The 16,222-nt window shown below is 37.3% G+C and overlaps 1 pseudogene; it reads right to left on the reverse strand.

The window, feature by feature from the left end:
• Positions 1 to 3,442: 3,442 nt before the first annotated feature.
• Positions 3,443 to 3,507, reverse strand: LOC128105676 (uncharacterized; annotated as a pseudogene).
• Positions 3,508 to 16,222: the final 12,715 nt, after the last annotated feature.

Below are 16,222 nucleotides of genomic sequence, written 5' to 3' on the forward strand. Positions count from 1 at the left end.
ATTAACCTGAACTGGATATAAATCTTAGTTCAAAGGTTTAGAATAGTGTTGTGAAATTTTTGTATCAATTTGAGACCCAGGAAATTTAGGATGTGCTAAAAGTGCACATGGCAAAAAAATGTCTCTTGCTTCTGTCACACAGAATAGGCAGTCAATCATCAATGAACATTTTAGGTAAGTTATCACTTACCAGTAGTTACAATGTGTGGATGAAGCCCGTGAAGACCAGAAAATGGGAGAAGGTAAGGTGAATGGTGTAGCAGACCCATATTTATTCCATTTAAGTAAGTATGGGAAGGTTTAGGAAGACCAATCAAGGTTTCCCCAGGAAGGAGGTGAGGCTTTCAGTGCTGATATTCAAAATGGCCCCATGTAAGTTTCTTGTACTTTTGCTTATATCTACCCCAATGCACACAGTGTCACTGGTCTATTTATTTTTATCTCTTGTAATTATCATAACTAATTTAATATATTCATGTCCTGAGTATTGAAATATCTTTTACTGCTTTTTAAAGTTGTTAAATTGGTCAGGAAGATACACTCTTCAGTAGTAACAATAACATGTTGTGTGAATGGTTCTTCTAGTCTAGAGTCCAAGGACTAGATAGACTTATTGTTGCCATGGTGAGTTATTACAAGATAGCAGACAAGTTGTGTGTTGGTTTGACTAAGATGCCTCCCATAGCCTCAGGCATTTAAATACTGGTCTGTAGGCAGTTGGTGGCACTGTGTGGGAAGGATTAGGAGATGTGGCCTTGCTGGAGGAAGTATGTGACTGGGGCTTGGCTTAGAGGTCTCAAAGCCTCAGGTTGTTTCTAGCTGGCCCTTCTGCTCTCTGCTTGTGGTTCGAGATGTGAGCCCTCAGCTTCTGCTCCAACTCCCATGACTGCTACTTGGGTTCCCTGCCATGGGTCCCCACCATGACAGATTTATCCCTCTATAAGTATAAGCCAAATAAACCTCCCTTCTATAAATTACCTTGTTTGTGATGTTGTATCACAGCTATAGAAAAGTAACTAATATAACTTTTGAAACCAAATATGTGTCAGGATAGATAGTAAGGAATATGTCATACTATGGATATTGAAATTGTGTTTATTAGGAATCAGTCTGAGAAAAAATTGTCTCAATTTAGACAAATTATGTATTGAATTTGGGCCATTACTACTATCGATCAATGCTTTCCTTCTTCCATAACCACTTATCAACTTTCCTTTGATCATGATGTATTTATAAAAGGATAAGTCTCCACGTAAGTACCAGAGTGACCTGAAACAACTGATAAACTTTTTTTCTAACATTCTTATCATGACATTATTATCATCTGGCTAATAAGGAAGTAGACAGATCAAATTGAGTAATTGATATGCTTTTATTACATGGATGGCAAGTTTCAATCACAAACAGTGTCTTCAGCTTGCAGAGATTTTTATTCAAAGGCAGAATCAGCCTTAGTAACAGCTTCACAGGCACTTGAGCATTAATACACATAAAGATTCACATATGCACTTAAAAATCCATAAGAATATATTTAGTTCCTAAAGTTCATTTTGATAGAAGCAGATATGCACCCTTAAAAAAAGCTTGAACAAAATTTAAAACATCACAAATAGGAAAACATGCAACCCACTTTGTCCCTACTTCAAAGCATTCCATTACTTTCCTCAAACCAGCAGCAGCTGCTTCTAATGGGCCATGTATTCACCCCTACTTTGAGATGCACTTAAATTAAATAAAAATCTTATCTTAATATTACACTAACTGTGTGGATGGATAGCTTGTGACAGATCTCCTCCCATTAGTTCTGGATTTTTGTGCCAGGAAAATCTTAGCAAAACCTTATTTTCATCACATGCTTCTACAGACTAATATCTTCAGTAGTATAATTCTGCTCACAAAATGAAATCCAGGTTCCCAGTTGTCTCACAGCCAACATTATTCCAAACTGTTCTCACCATTTCGGTCTTTTGAATAACTTCCTTCATTGCAAAACCACCTTCACTAAAAAGCTTAATTTTTTTCCTTATTATTCTAGGACATGGTTTCTCAGAAGCAGTTGAGAACATGGAATAATTGTGAGAATTTCAACTTCTTTCAAGATATATTTGCATGTGTTCTCAGTTTATAAGCAATAACATGATATAATTAAGCTTGACATTCATGCTTTGGTTGTAACTAGAGAAAAAAGGTTTAATAGTACTATTTTATTCCTTTTCAATCTTACACTATCAATGCAAAAAAAATAAAGTGCAAATGAATGGATTCAAATAAAATACAAATCAAGATATCATTTGTACATTCAAAAGAAATAAAAACTACACCTATATTTTTTCAGGAGTACATGATAAATTTTACTAACAGAATGAAAAATATTAACCCCATTATAATGAGGGTTATGAATTTGGGAATCATCAGACTGACATGACTATAAGATTTATAAATAGAAGAATCAGAATAAAATCAGTATATTTTAACACATAAACATATTAAACATATCAGTTATTTTCCATTTTTCAGAGTAGTGCTTGTAGGCTAGGGTCTGAAGAGAGAAATTTACTGGGTATAGAGTGTCCTGTCTATCATGCGTTAGTTTATTCAGCAGATATTTATGGATCACCTAACATATGCCATATGTGTGTTTGATACCAGAGATTTATCAGCAAGTACAACACGGTCCTTGCCATCAAGTTCCCTGTAGGCCAGGGAAAGTTTTTCATAGTGAAAGGTAAATAGTTCTTGGAGACTTAAACATTTGACATGGAACACCCAACACTGTCGCAAGAAATCAAGAAAATTTCATTTTACTTAATATATATTTATTGAACTCTTACTATAGGTTTGGCCTTCTGCTGATAAAAAGTGTAAGGCATCCAAATTATCACTAAGTGGTGACAAAGTGAGATGCTCATCAAATTGCATTTTACCGTATTTTGTTTAGTTTAGGTATGCCGTTTGGCATCCCCATTAGGCAGTATTTTTAGTATTAATGTCAAACTAAATTTGTGAGACTATTTTTTTGTATCAAAATGACAAAATAGGAAGTAATTCTGTCTTCCTTGCCTTCCTCCATTTATTTGCCAGAGGAAATCATCACTGAGGGTGAGTTTTGAGAGTTCAAAGCCTCATGTTTTGAACTGTTTTAACCTCTCTTGTGGTTTAAGATGTGAGCCCTCAGCTTCCGCTCCAGCCTCCACGTCTGCTGCTTATTGCCATGTTTCTCCACCATAAGGGACTATTATTCCTCTGGAAATGTAAGCTCAAATAAACTCTTCCTTCTATAAGTTGTTTTATCTTCCTCGGGACCCATATGTAATTGAACTAAGTACTGAACATAATGTTTCAGTCTGGCAAAACAGAGACACTCATATATTTTTCTTTAACTGAACTGAATCAAATCCAAGAGTTATACAGAACGCAACGTTAACGAGCAGGAAAAAATTGTTTGTGCAGGGGCCGTGCTAATTTTCTCTGTATTTTTCCAATTTTAGTATATGTGCTGCTCTACACATATGTGACAGTTGTGTAGTTTGATCTATTTGTGGGACTCCTAACAATGGGAGCAGGGGCTGTCCCTAAGGCTTTGGCTGGCTTTTGGGAACCTAGTCCTCATACTGGATTGCCTTGCCTAGCATAAATACAAGGGGAGGTGCTTAGTATTACTGCAACTTGATATGCCACACTTTGTTGATATCCATGGGAGGCCTACCCCTTTCTGAACAGAAACAGAGGAGGAGTGGATGGAGGTGGGGGATGGAAGAAATGGGAGGAGAGAAAGGAGGGAAAACTATGGTCAGGATATAAAATAAATAAATAAATAAATAAATAAATAACAAAACAAAACAAAATTATTTGCAATTGGAAAAGCATAGTAACAATCTCAACCACCCAAGACTTTCCTTAAATTCTAACCAGCCACTTGTACTTGAAAAGATGATCCCAAAGTATTTAAGTCCAGTACATTAGCTATATAGCCAGGCAGTCATTTCTGTTTAGTGTTATCATGTCCTTTTGCTCAAACTAGTCATTCTTATCAGTTCTTTTGTTCTACCAAGAGGAAGTAAGCAATGGTAGGTTTATATTTTTTCTTAATTTCCATATTCTAAAAGTAGGTCTCAGGCAATGAGAATTTAAACTATATATTTTATATTTTATTCTAATCTTCTGTTGTTTAATAGACTTACCAAAACTAAATAAAAACACAGTTCCAATTGAGTTTTATAATGGGATGTGATTTGAAAATTCATAATATGTAGTCCCATATTGGTGTATCTCATTTGAGAGATTAATTGTCCTCTTTAAGTACCTAGATGGAATAGAATGTAAAAACTCACCTAAGTATAAAGACAGATTTTATAATTCCCAAACAAAATGTTACCAGTTGTGTTTCAATCTTACATGTTAAGTTCCTACTACTCTACTATATAGTCTAATATCTGCTACAGACAGATCAAAACAAAGGGATCCAGAATTTCTAAGCATTTATGAAGGCCCCAAAATAACAAAAGGGATAAGGTAACTGCAATATGTAAATGCACAAGAGTGAATGTTTCCTAAGTTACTGCTGCCAAGTAAAATCTGGATGGGCTTAATTTTGAACCTAATTTGATCTAATTCACTATTGTTTCTAAGTTCCTAACTCTACCTTTTATATATGAGTGGATGAGTGGAGGGACTGGAGAGATGGCTCAGTGATAAGAGCACTGGCTGCTCTTCCAGAGATCCCAAGTTCAATTCCCAGCAACCACATGATGGCTCACAACCATCTGTAATGGGATCTGGTGCCCTCTTCTGGTGTGCAGGCAGAACACTGTATACATAATAAATAAATCTTAAAAAAAATTAAAATGGATGAGTGGAACAGGATAGAAAGTTGTAGTGGATAGCCATTCCAGCTTTGATCTGTAAGTTCCAACCCCCATTGAGACTTCGGCAACTGTCACGCCTACAAGGCGGGGCGAAAGGATCGGCTGGCGCTCTCTCTGTTGCGGGACCCTGGACTAGAGAGGTGTACCAAGCAGAGCTCCAGAGAACACCGCTGGACTGCGATACACCTTCCCCAGACTCCGCGACCTACCTATCCCTTAATTTGTAAGTTACACCATTAAATAAATCTCCTTTTATCTACGTGGAGTGGCCTTAATAATTTCACCAATAGAAAGTCAAGAAATAAGCCCACACGTCTACTAGGGAAATTAAATTCTACAAACAGAACAATAAAGTCAGATCCTTATCTCTCATCAGTTGCAAAAATCAACTCAAATTAATTAAAGATTTAAGTATAAAATTTGAAGCTGTGAAATGACTTAGAAGAACACATAGGCATGTTTCAGGAACCCTAGAGTTGACAAGTTTTTTTTTTTTTTTTGCATATGACTACAAAGTGCATGAAACAAAAGCAAAACTAGACAAATAGGATCTCACCACATTAAAAAGCTCCATCAGAGCAAAAGAAATTGTGGTGATATATTGTGTACCCCAATAAAGCTTGCCTTGGGATCAGAGGACAAAGCCAGCCACTATATTAAACATAGAGGTCAGGCAGTGGTAGCACACACTTTTCATCCTAGCATTCGGGAGGCAGAGATTCATCCAGATCTCTGTAAGTTCAAGGCCACACTGGGAAGAGAGTCAGGCATGGTGGCACATACCTTTAATCCCAGCACTAGGAAGGAAGGAAGATGGCAGGGCACAGAAAGGTATATAATGCATGGGTAAACAGGAAGTCTCTCTCTTGAGGCTGAGGATTTTGAAGAGGTAAGAATGTGGCTGGCTTGTTCTGTTTCTCTGATCTTTCAGCTTTCACCCCAATATCTGGCTCTGAGGTTTTTTTTTTTTTATTAATAAGACCATTTAGCAATTTCTTGTTACAAGAAATAATAAGGTGAAGAGATAACCTGCAGAACGTGGAAAGTATTGACAAACTATACAGTTGATGAGGCGTTGAAATCCAGAATAGAAAAGCTGCATAAATAATTTAGTAGCAAAAACCAAAATCCAACTGAATTAAAATGGAAAACAGACATTCCTCAAAAGGATACATACAAATAGCCAAGAGGTACATAAAGAAATGCTCAACATCACTAATCACTAGGGAGATGCAAATGAAACTCCAATGTGTTATCAGCATACCCTAGTAAAGTTGGCTAATATTTACAAAGCTAAAGTTGATCAGTGCTGGTAAGGATGTTAAGAAACACACACACACACACACACACACACACACACACACACACACACACACACACACAGAGAGAGAGAGAGAGAGAGAGAGAGAGAGAGAGAGAGAGAGAGAGAGAGAGAGAGAGAGTTGGAGCTACTATACCCTGTCAATGTGAATGTAAATTAATAAATCCTTGTGAAAATACTTGGAGCTTCTTTTTTATGTATTATTTCACTGTTTATTGACTTGCTCTCTTAGTACTTTGATAGAGATGATGCTATCAAAAACTAAAACTGTAGCTCCCATATGATCCTATGACTGTGTACATATACAAAAGAAATGAAATTAGTATTTTAAAGTTATATATACACTATTATGTTTATCACAGTATTGATCACAACAGACAAGAACTGGAAATCACCTGAAAGTTCACTAACTGATGAGTGGCTAGAGATATGGTGCATATACAGAATGGAATACTATTCAAGAAGAAATGAATGAAATCTTATTAACTTGAAAAATGAGAGGACTATTGTGAATCCTGTACAATGGAATGAGCCAGACACAGATGGAGTAGAACAGGGAAATGGGGAGAAAGAAGGACAGGAAAAGGCTAATCAATAGGTTCTAAACCATAGTAGAAAGTCTGAGTGTGCTGCAACAGCATTGGGTGATTATAGATAACAAAGGTACACTGTCTATTTCAGAAAATTGGAGCACATAATGATGGAAATTTTCATCATGAAGAAAAGAAAGATTTTGAAATGATATAAATAATTCACATTATAGGAATTAAGAAAGAAACACAGACAGAACTGTTCTTGTAAAGGAGGAAAGACAGAAGAAATGAGGATTGGATTGTGTTTTCCAGTAGCTGAGTTGGAGAGCAGAAGAAATCAGGACAGTCAGGCTCCTCCTCCTTGAGAGCTGAGAACAAGGGGAAGGCAGACAGAGGAGTTAATCTGCCTCACGGGTGCTTTGCAACAGTATTCTAAATGTATGGTGTCACAGGCAGAGAAAAGATACTGGTCATTTTAATAGCTACTTGGAATTCTGTTTGATCTCAGTTTTGAAAACTCCACCCTAACTATTTCAGATTAACACAATATATTCTGATTGGTTCAGAGAAACATAGTATGCCTTCTGTACAGTTCATACAGGGAAAGTAGAGCACAAGACTGATTTCATTAAAAACCGTGGAAAATGAAGCTTCAGTGATTAATCTTCAATGACATGTAGAGGAAATAATGCAAAGAATGTCAAATGCCATCTGAAAGGCTGTGTTTAACTAGTAAGTAAAAGAGAAATTATTGCATATTATTTAGGAACATAGGTAAATAATAAGACCTATGCTTCTTGGAAATGGACCAAAATGAAGAGAAAACTAAAACAAAACAAAATAAAACAAAAACTGGTGGTAGATTCATCAAGAGGCTATTTAAAATGAAGTTCTTATTTTAAATGACTTTCCTGGAGTCCCAAAAGGCCAAGTTGGTTCCAATAATGTGTGCAGATTTAGAACAAAGTGTTATTTGACTGTAGAAGTTATAAAGTCTTAGAAGTCAGACACCTCTCTAGCTTTAAGACAGTTGGAGTCATGTAATTTCTCAGTGACTCAGTTTCATTTTCTGTATCAGTAAATCATTGGTGCCTACCCAAAAGAATTGTTGAAGGAATAAATGAACAAATGCATGAAAGGCATTTTGAGAAAGTATTTGGCATGAGCCACATAAGCTTGAGATATTCTGTGGTCCTTGGGCTTCTTTCCTAAGCAGTACGTAGCTGTAATGGTGCCATAATTGAGAAAAGCACTATGGGAGGAAGCACATATTTGAGGCAGAGGGGAGGAAGATTTTCAGAAATCAAGTTTTTCAAGTTCCCTTGTTGGGCACACTAGTGTAGACAAGCTAGTCAGCTATTCATCTGTTGGGGAAAGTTGATAGAGAAGAGCCGTATAGAGCAAGGCAGAACCACCTTAGGTCATAGTAATTGGTTTTGAGTTTAAATAGACAGAACTATTATCCTGCTATTGTAAAGAATGTTGCTGTAGTCTCTTTCAGTACTCTCTCCCTCCATCTCCTCCACCAACCTGATTACTTATGCTCCCATCCCCACCTGGCTTCAATCCACTCACAAAATCTCTTCTATTTTCTCTTCGCAGAGAGATTTGGATGTCTCTCCAGGAATCCTCCTTGTTACTTAGTCTTTCTGGGTCTGTGGATTGTAGCATAGTTACCCCCTGCTTTTTTTTTTTTTACAGCTAATATCCACATATGAGTGAATACATACCATGTTTGTCTTTCTCGGTCTGGACTACCTCACTCAGACTGGAAAGATGGGGGGCATTGGGGGTCAGGTAAAACCTGGCGCAATGGAATCTCCCAGGAATCTACAAGGATGGCCCCCAGCTAAGACCATAGCAATAGCAGATAATGCAGCCTGATCTAGCCATCTCCCGTAACCAGATTGGTGCCTAGCCCATTTGTCGTCAGAGAAGCTTCCTCCAGAAACAGATGCAGAACCACAACCAAACATTAGGCAGAGTTCCGAGAATCTTGCAGAAGAGGGGGAGAAAGGATTGTAGGAGACAGAGGGGTCAAGGACACCACAAGATAACTCACAGAATCAACTAACCTGGGTCTATAGAGACTGAACAGACAATCAGGGAAGCTGTATGGGACTGATCTAGGCACTGTGCATCTATGTTACAATTGTACAGCTTGGTCCTCTTGTGGGACTAGTAGCAGTGGGAACAGGGCCTGACTCTTTTACTGGCTTTTGGGGCACTACTTCTCATACTGGGTCGCCCTGCCCAGCCTTAATAAGTGGGGAGGTACTTAGTCTTACTGCAACTTGAGTATCAACAAAACATGGCATATCAGAAATCGGGCCAGAGTGAATTAGGGAGTTGGAACAGAGAGGGGTTCAGGGGGAGGAACTGAGAGGAGAGGAGGGAGGGGAAACTGAGGTCAGGACATAAAATAAATAAATAAACAAATAAACAAACAAACAAATAAATAAGTAAAAGAATGTTTCTATACAGATATTTAAGACCAAGAATACGGGATGTGAAAATACTTTGAGTGATTTAGTAATGAGAGGCATGGGTATTTTAGAAGCATGATCCATCTAGGGCAGTAGCTAGGAACTCAAGTACAATAACAATAGCCACACTGAGTAAAACAGTCACCCGCTGATTACTATAAGAAATGTAGGTGCTGGAGAGATGGCTCATTGATGAGAGAGACTCAAGTTCGGTTCCCAACTGCTTATAACTCCTGATCCAGGAAGATCAGATAATTCTGGCTTCCATAGGCACCTGCACACACACACACACACACACACACACACACACACACACACACACACACACACACGCATGCACGCATGCACACACATATGTACACACTTTAAAATAAAAATAAATCTAAAAAAGTGATGTAAAGTCACTTGCCTGTGGAATCTTTTGAATAATTGTCTTTTCTATTTTCCACATCAGTGATAACTTAAAATTTAAATAGTTTATGTCAATTATGAAATCCTTATTTTTTTCCTAGATGAATGCTAGCAATGCCATTTGACCAAATATTGAAAATTAAGTTGGGTTTGTTGCAAAGTGATGTATTTATGTGGGATTGAAAGGGGTGTGTGTGTGTGTGTGTGTGTGTGTGTGTGTGTGTTTGTGTATGCTGTTGTTGATAGTAACATGATATTACAAAATAACAGCATTTTAATATTTTAACATAGAATTACTTTGAGTTTCATTACATAATATCCAGAAGTTTCTTTAAGATTATGATCAATAAATTACTAAGTAATTACATCCTCAATAATATTTTCTTGGTACACCTTAAGGAACATAGTTGCAATATTATCCTGCTCTCTTGCTATATCATGTAGGGAATGAGCTTGGAAAGAATGTAGTGTCTTGGTGTCCCTTAGCTTCCCTTATACATACTGATTACAGCTGAAAGAGGAATGAGGGATCAATGCCAGGGTAGTGACTCTCTCTCTCTCTCTCTCTCTCTCTCTCTCTCTCTCCCTCCTTCCCTCCCCCCCTCCTCCCTCCATCTGTCTGTGTTCCCTCCCTCCCTCCCTCCCTCCCTCCCTCCCTCCCTTCCTTCCCTCCTCCTCCTTCTATTGAAAATAGATTCTTCTCTCACACAGTACATACAGACCAGTTTCCCCTCCCTCCACTCCTCCCAGCTCCCCTCTAACTCCCATCTCCCCCTGATACACTACTCCCCCTTCATTTCCCTTCAGAAAAGGGCAGGACTCCAAAAGACAACAACAAAACATGACAAAACAAGATACAATAAAACAAGGCAAAAGCTTTTGTATGGAGTCTGAACAAGGCAATCCAATAGGAGGAAAAGAGCCCCAAGAGTAGGCAAAAGAGCCAGGGATGCACTGGCTTTCACTGTAAGGAGTCTCACAAAAACACCAAGCTAACAGCCATAACATACTTTCAGTGGATTGGGTGCAGACCCATGAGGTCCTGTGCATGCTGTTTCAGTCTCTGTGAGACCATATTAGTCCTGCTTATCTTATTTCCTGGGCCATGTCCTCCTGGTGTTCTCCATCAAACAGCTACTATTTGGATTTTAGCGTTTTCGTATTAGAATGGCTTTTGTGTTTTACAGAGTCAGTACTATTCATTTTTATGGTGTTTTTCATCTACTTTTTGTGTATATAAGTGATTGATAGATTTGTTCCCTTCAATTTGAAAACTCTTCCATTTTTCACTTTAAGCTTGTTTTGTCAAGAGAGGTCCTAGACTTATAACTAGCAATGTGCTCAGGAGCTTGCCTGCTTGTTGGGAATTTTCATGTGAATTTAAATGCCTCATTTTAGGGCTTGGTACTGACGTATGAAAAAATGGAGTGACAGCTGGTATAAAAATACTCGCTTCAATTGTTTGCTGATAAGAGAAGGGGAGTCAGTTTTCTCCAAGAGCCCTGGGTATGTTGGCCATGCTCCTCTGGAAGGCTACACATCAAAGAGTATTTAGGCACCACAAATTGTTCTTGAGTTTGATGAAGAAACATAACACAGGTTGAGAAGATGGGGAAGAAGAGTATAGATCTGGGAAGAGTTGGGGAGGAAGGTGAATATGATCAGAACACATTGTACAAAAATTCTCAAGGAACTAATATTTAAAAAAATAGACCTCAAATAGTGACAACATTTTTATAAAGTATGTAAAATTGATGTTATAAATAAAGACAAAAATGATACAAGTATTTCCTTCAATTATCTGTATTATCTTCAATAAATCTGACCTGTGGAAAAGAAAAATTTCAAGATAACTTTCAACGCACTCCCTCTTTTTTTAACAGAAGACACATGCCATTTCTTATGTATAAACAATGAACACAACCAATATAATATTTTTAATTAATAAACTCATAGCCTGCTTCTAAGTGCTTGGCATAAACTAACTTAGCAAGCCCTTTAAAATTATACACTTTGGAAATACAAGGATATCTACCAATAATCTACCTAAAATCCCTATAGAATCTATTCAGCAACAAGATGAAAGATAATTTGTGAAAATTTCCAGTGAAATATACATTGTCCTGTATAAAGATCTCTTTTTGACTCTTAATAAATTCATTGAGCTTTGAAGCTCTAGTGGTACATGACATTCTATGTGACATTTTGTCTTGTGTTCCTATTCATCATAAGACGGAGTAAGGAGTGTGACAATGAGGAGAATGAAAGACTCTTTGGAAAACTGGCCATAAATGGCCATATTAATTTCTATACCTAGACTTTATGCCTGGGATTTAGTGGCCACTTTGGGAATAAATACAAAGGTACTAGATAAGCATTACTGACAAAGGACACTGCAGATATGAAGCAGAAGGAAAATTCTTACCAGCTTTCTCTAGTATAACCCTGGCTGAGCCAAATAGATTCTTACATTACTATGTCTCCTGAATTCAATACTAAAAAGTTAAAAAAAAATAGTGGTAGAGGACTCTCATACAACTTTCACCAAATCATATTCGGATCGCTGTATGCATGAAGAAAAGCAAAACTTCAGATCATCTAACTTAATTCAAGGTTTTATGTAAAATCAACTTCTGGGAAACAGGAATCTTCACTTGTGTTCTTTGTTTATGCTCTATCACCTTTTCTTGAAAAAAGAAAACTTACACAGCTCACAAGAGGATTTTACCTACAAAAACTGAAAATAACTCTAACACAACTCAAGCTTGTTTGGAGAATATCAAAGGTAAAATCATGTAATTAATTTTACAGAATGCTTGGAACAAAGATCTAGTGATATTTGATAATTTTATTTTGGACTTCATTGTAATAATTATTACACATATTTTAATTTATGAACAGTAACTGGGGAATTCCAATAGTATAGGTGATACCTAGTACTCACAGAGATTCAAAGCTGAAGGAACATTTTCAATATCTAGTTTAGTCCTCCATGTGCCTATGAGGAAACCATATTTGAGGTGTCATGTAACTTTGTAAATATGATATAGATAGTTAAGTAAAAGACTGGAATCTGAGTTTATTCATCAGTTCAATGCATTAACTAGCTACATGTGTATCATTTTTATCTCCAAACTAATAGTAACAGATTAATCTTTACTCACAAAGACTGTTTTCATATGTGACTACAGACTTATACTATATGGGCAAACTGAAAAAGTCTGGTATACTTCTCTATTGTGAAAAATATTACTATCTTTAATACTATTAAAAAATAATTTGTTGCTCAGTGTGATGGCACATGCCTACAATCTAAGAAATTGGGAGGTAGATGCAGGAGGATCAATACTTCAAGATGAGCCTTGGTTACATATTAAGTTCAAGGTGATGTGGGGTATGTAAGATATTGCCCCCGCCAAAAAAATCAAAACAAAACAAAAAAATGAAAATAAAAATAAAACAATTAAAACTTTTGCTGTTGAAAATGAGTAATATAAGTAAAATTATTAGATTAAAACATTACCTTAATCTTGTTGTTTTGATATACGTACATGTGTACATATATTCATTATGCTCATATACATCTATTGCATTGTTTTTGAAACAGATACATCTGTATTACAACTGAATGGTGTGTTTCAACTGTGTACATTTTGTAAACTGCCTCATTCATTTTAATTATATATATCCTTATTTTATTAGATTACACCTACTATTGTGCTTATTTCATGATTTGCTTAATTAATTCCTCTTGAGATCAAACTGAGGGTCAAAGAGAACATTTAGTGAGTTGGTTAGTAGCAGGAGTCAAACAGAAGTGATAGAAAACATTGACAGGGGTTTTGACAGTCCCATCACCTCTCTCATTCTTCAGCTGAGCTCGCTTTGTTCCAGCAAGAGGCATCTGAAAATTAAAGGAAGGCTTCTGGAGGTGGGGATGTGAGTACTTGTAGGACAGGAAGTGGGATGTACAGCTGAAGGAACATTATGGAATAAACGTGGACATCTTGGCTCTAAATGGCATCAAATGCAATGCATGACCAAGGTCAGTGATCAGAGGAGAGTTAAAACAGTCAAGGAAGCTTTTGGTAAAGACACAAATATCCAGTTCTGTGCAGAAGTGTGAAGTGGACTCCACTGAGTAGCGCATGGTTTATAGACGCTTCTGTGCATTTAACATCGAGATGCAAATGTGCTCCCTTTATGTGAAATCCTTCTCACAACTGTTTGTAAAGAAAACAGCAGGGAGCTTACTGGCAAAGATATGCGTTCATGGCAGGGAATGGAGCAGAGGGACAAAGCTAAGAGAATGTGAATCTTTCTAAGGGCATGGCCAAAGCAAGGTCCTGTAACAGAGCACTAAACACAAGGCTAGGACTGTAATTATAAATAAGCCAAGTCCTTCACTGTAAAAGAACAAAGAATAATGTGAATGTAAAGAAACTGGTTGAACTGGGCAGAGCTACATTCTTTTCCGCCTTTCTTTGAACCTGTTTTGTTTTTCATCCATGATACTTTTAGAGTTGAGGAAAAATAATCTGTATGAGGGCTTTCTGGAAGTTTTCCAGCTCATGCTGTTGTTTTCTTTACTCTATGTTCTTCTGGAGTTCCATGTAACTCCTTTGTAATCTCATATCAAAGATAAATGTTATATATATATATATATATATATATATATATATATATATATATATATATATTCTTTCTAAAATGTGTTTTTTCTCACTCAACAGTACTAACAGCAAATTATTTTGAATGCTGGCAAAGAGACTTACATTCTGCCACTGGTTGTATCCACAGGCACTGCCTTTGATCTACAGATCTGTCTTGTACACTGCCTATCACAGAACACATGAACAGGGAAGCCAAGTGCTAAGAGTCCTATTGGGGACAGGCTGATTGTGAATGTTCTGCCAACCATGACAGACTTGAGGAATCAGAACATGGCTGGACCGTCAGGTGTGCACCAAACATACTAACAAGTGGAAAGCTCCAGGGATGTAGTTCCTATTTCCAGGAAGCACAGGGACCAAGTAGCTTGTTCTCAGTCTTTGAAGGCAGAACTTCCCATTTCTAAAAGAAAGTAGGAGAAATACCAGCACTCATAGAGTACCATAGTTTATCCACCACCAACAGTTTTCAAAAAATTTTTTTCAATCTGAGAGTAAAATTTCTTGAACGTTTTATACAAAAACACAGCAAAGTGCCATGTGTAGATTAGCTATATCAGCTGAAAAAGCACGTTTACTCAATAAAACCAAACCGAACAAGAACAACGGACCCCTCACTTGCCCTTTACCACTTCCCATCATAAAGGAAATTGCAACAGCTGGTGAGAATGACACTATTAAAATAGGCTTCACACCTGTTCCACTAGACATTTCACACACGCTAATTCCAACTGCTTTCTCTGTTTTAAGCACCTAGTTAAGCTGCATGATAGTTATGTTAGAAGAAGAGAAATGTCTGAAAGTTGTATGTTCTGTGAAGGCGTGAGTAAGCTGTCTAGAAAAAGATTTGTTGGTCTGTGTAAATTTTACAAATTATTGAGTTGCTAATGGGCTTTTTGTTTGATGTTCTATACTCCCCCCCCCCCCCCCCCCCCCCCCCCCCCCCGCCCCGAGACAAGGTTTCTCTGTGTAGCTTTGCACCTTTCCTGGAACTCACTCTGTAGCCCAGGCTGGCCTCGAACTCACAGAGATCAGCCTGGCTCTGCCTCCTGAGTGCTGGAATGTTCTACATTCTTAATAGACTCTATATTACTTCTGGGAAAAGAAAAGTGTTCTATAAAAAGAAAAGGCAATTGTTTTTTGTTAAACAAACCAGTAATCAATAACAGTTTTCTTTAATAGTAACAGATTCTCCTTTATTCCTATAGCTATAAACCTAAAAACATATTTTGTATCATGCTCCACCCCTATTTTTTCTTTCTCTGAAACCAATTGTCGAATTTATTTATGTCCATGCAATCTGACCTCCCACAAAGGCACATCTTTCTGTGATTGCCTTCAGGAGCAAAACCTGAATCTTCACTTTTCAATACTCTTTGTGGTTTATGGTGATAATATACTCAGGGAAATTCATTTGTTGAAATCAATCTTGGGAAAAGCTATACTGATCCATTATTTAAGATTATTTGGCTGTTCACTGGCAAATGATTATATAGCACAGCCATTTAGTGATTCTTGATCTGAATTTTCTGAAATTCACTTACATGCTGTGTTGCGACTCACAGCAGAGAAAGGAGAGAAAAACCGCAGCCGGTTCCAGGCAGCTGAGTTCTTCCACATCACCGTGGTTGCACATGTCACTTAAATGCTTCCAGGAGACTCAATGATGACCAGAATCATCCAAGATACTTCATAATTGTATATGAACTAATTGACACATGTATGTGTGCATTCACACATAAACACACATGTGCACACATGCGAACATACTTCTTGTGATGAACTGGTCAGAAAGCCTCTCTTTAATTAGGCTCAAGTTTGTGAAGAAGTCAGCTGCTCTTTGTTTTATCCCAACACTATTTCACTAAAACACCATCTAGACAGTATTTATTATCTTGTAAGTCCAGAGATAATCATTCCATTCAATCAGAACTCA

Source organism: Peromyscus californicus, unplaced genomic scaffold, assembly GCF_007827085.1.
Source record: "Peromyscus californicus insignis strain IS unplaced genomic scaffold, ASM782708v3 Scaffold_11__1_contigs__length_118956290, whole genome shotgun sequence".
Classification (NCBI taxonomy): domain Eukaryota; kingdom Metazoa; phylum Chordata; class Mammalia; order Rodentia; family Cricetidae; genus Peromyscus; species Peromyscus californicus.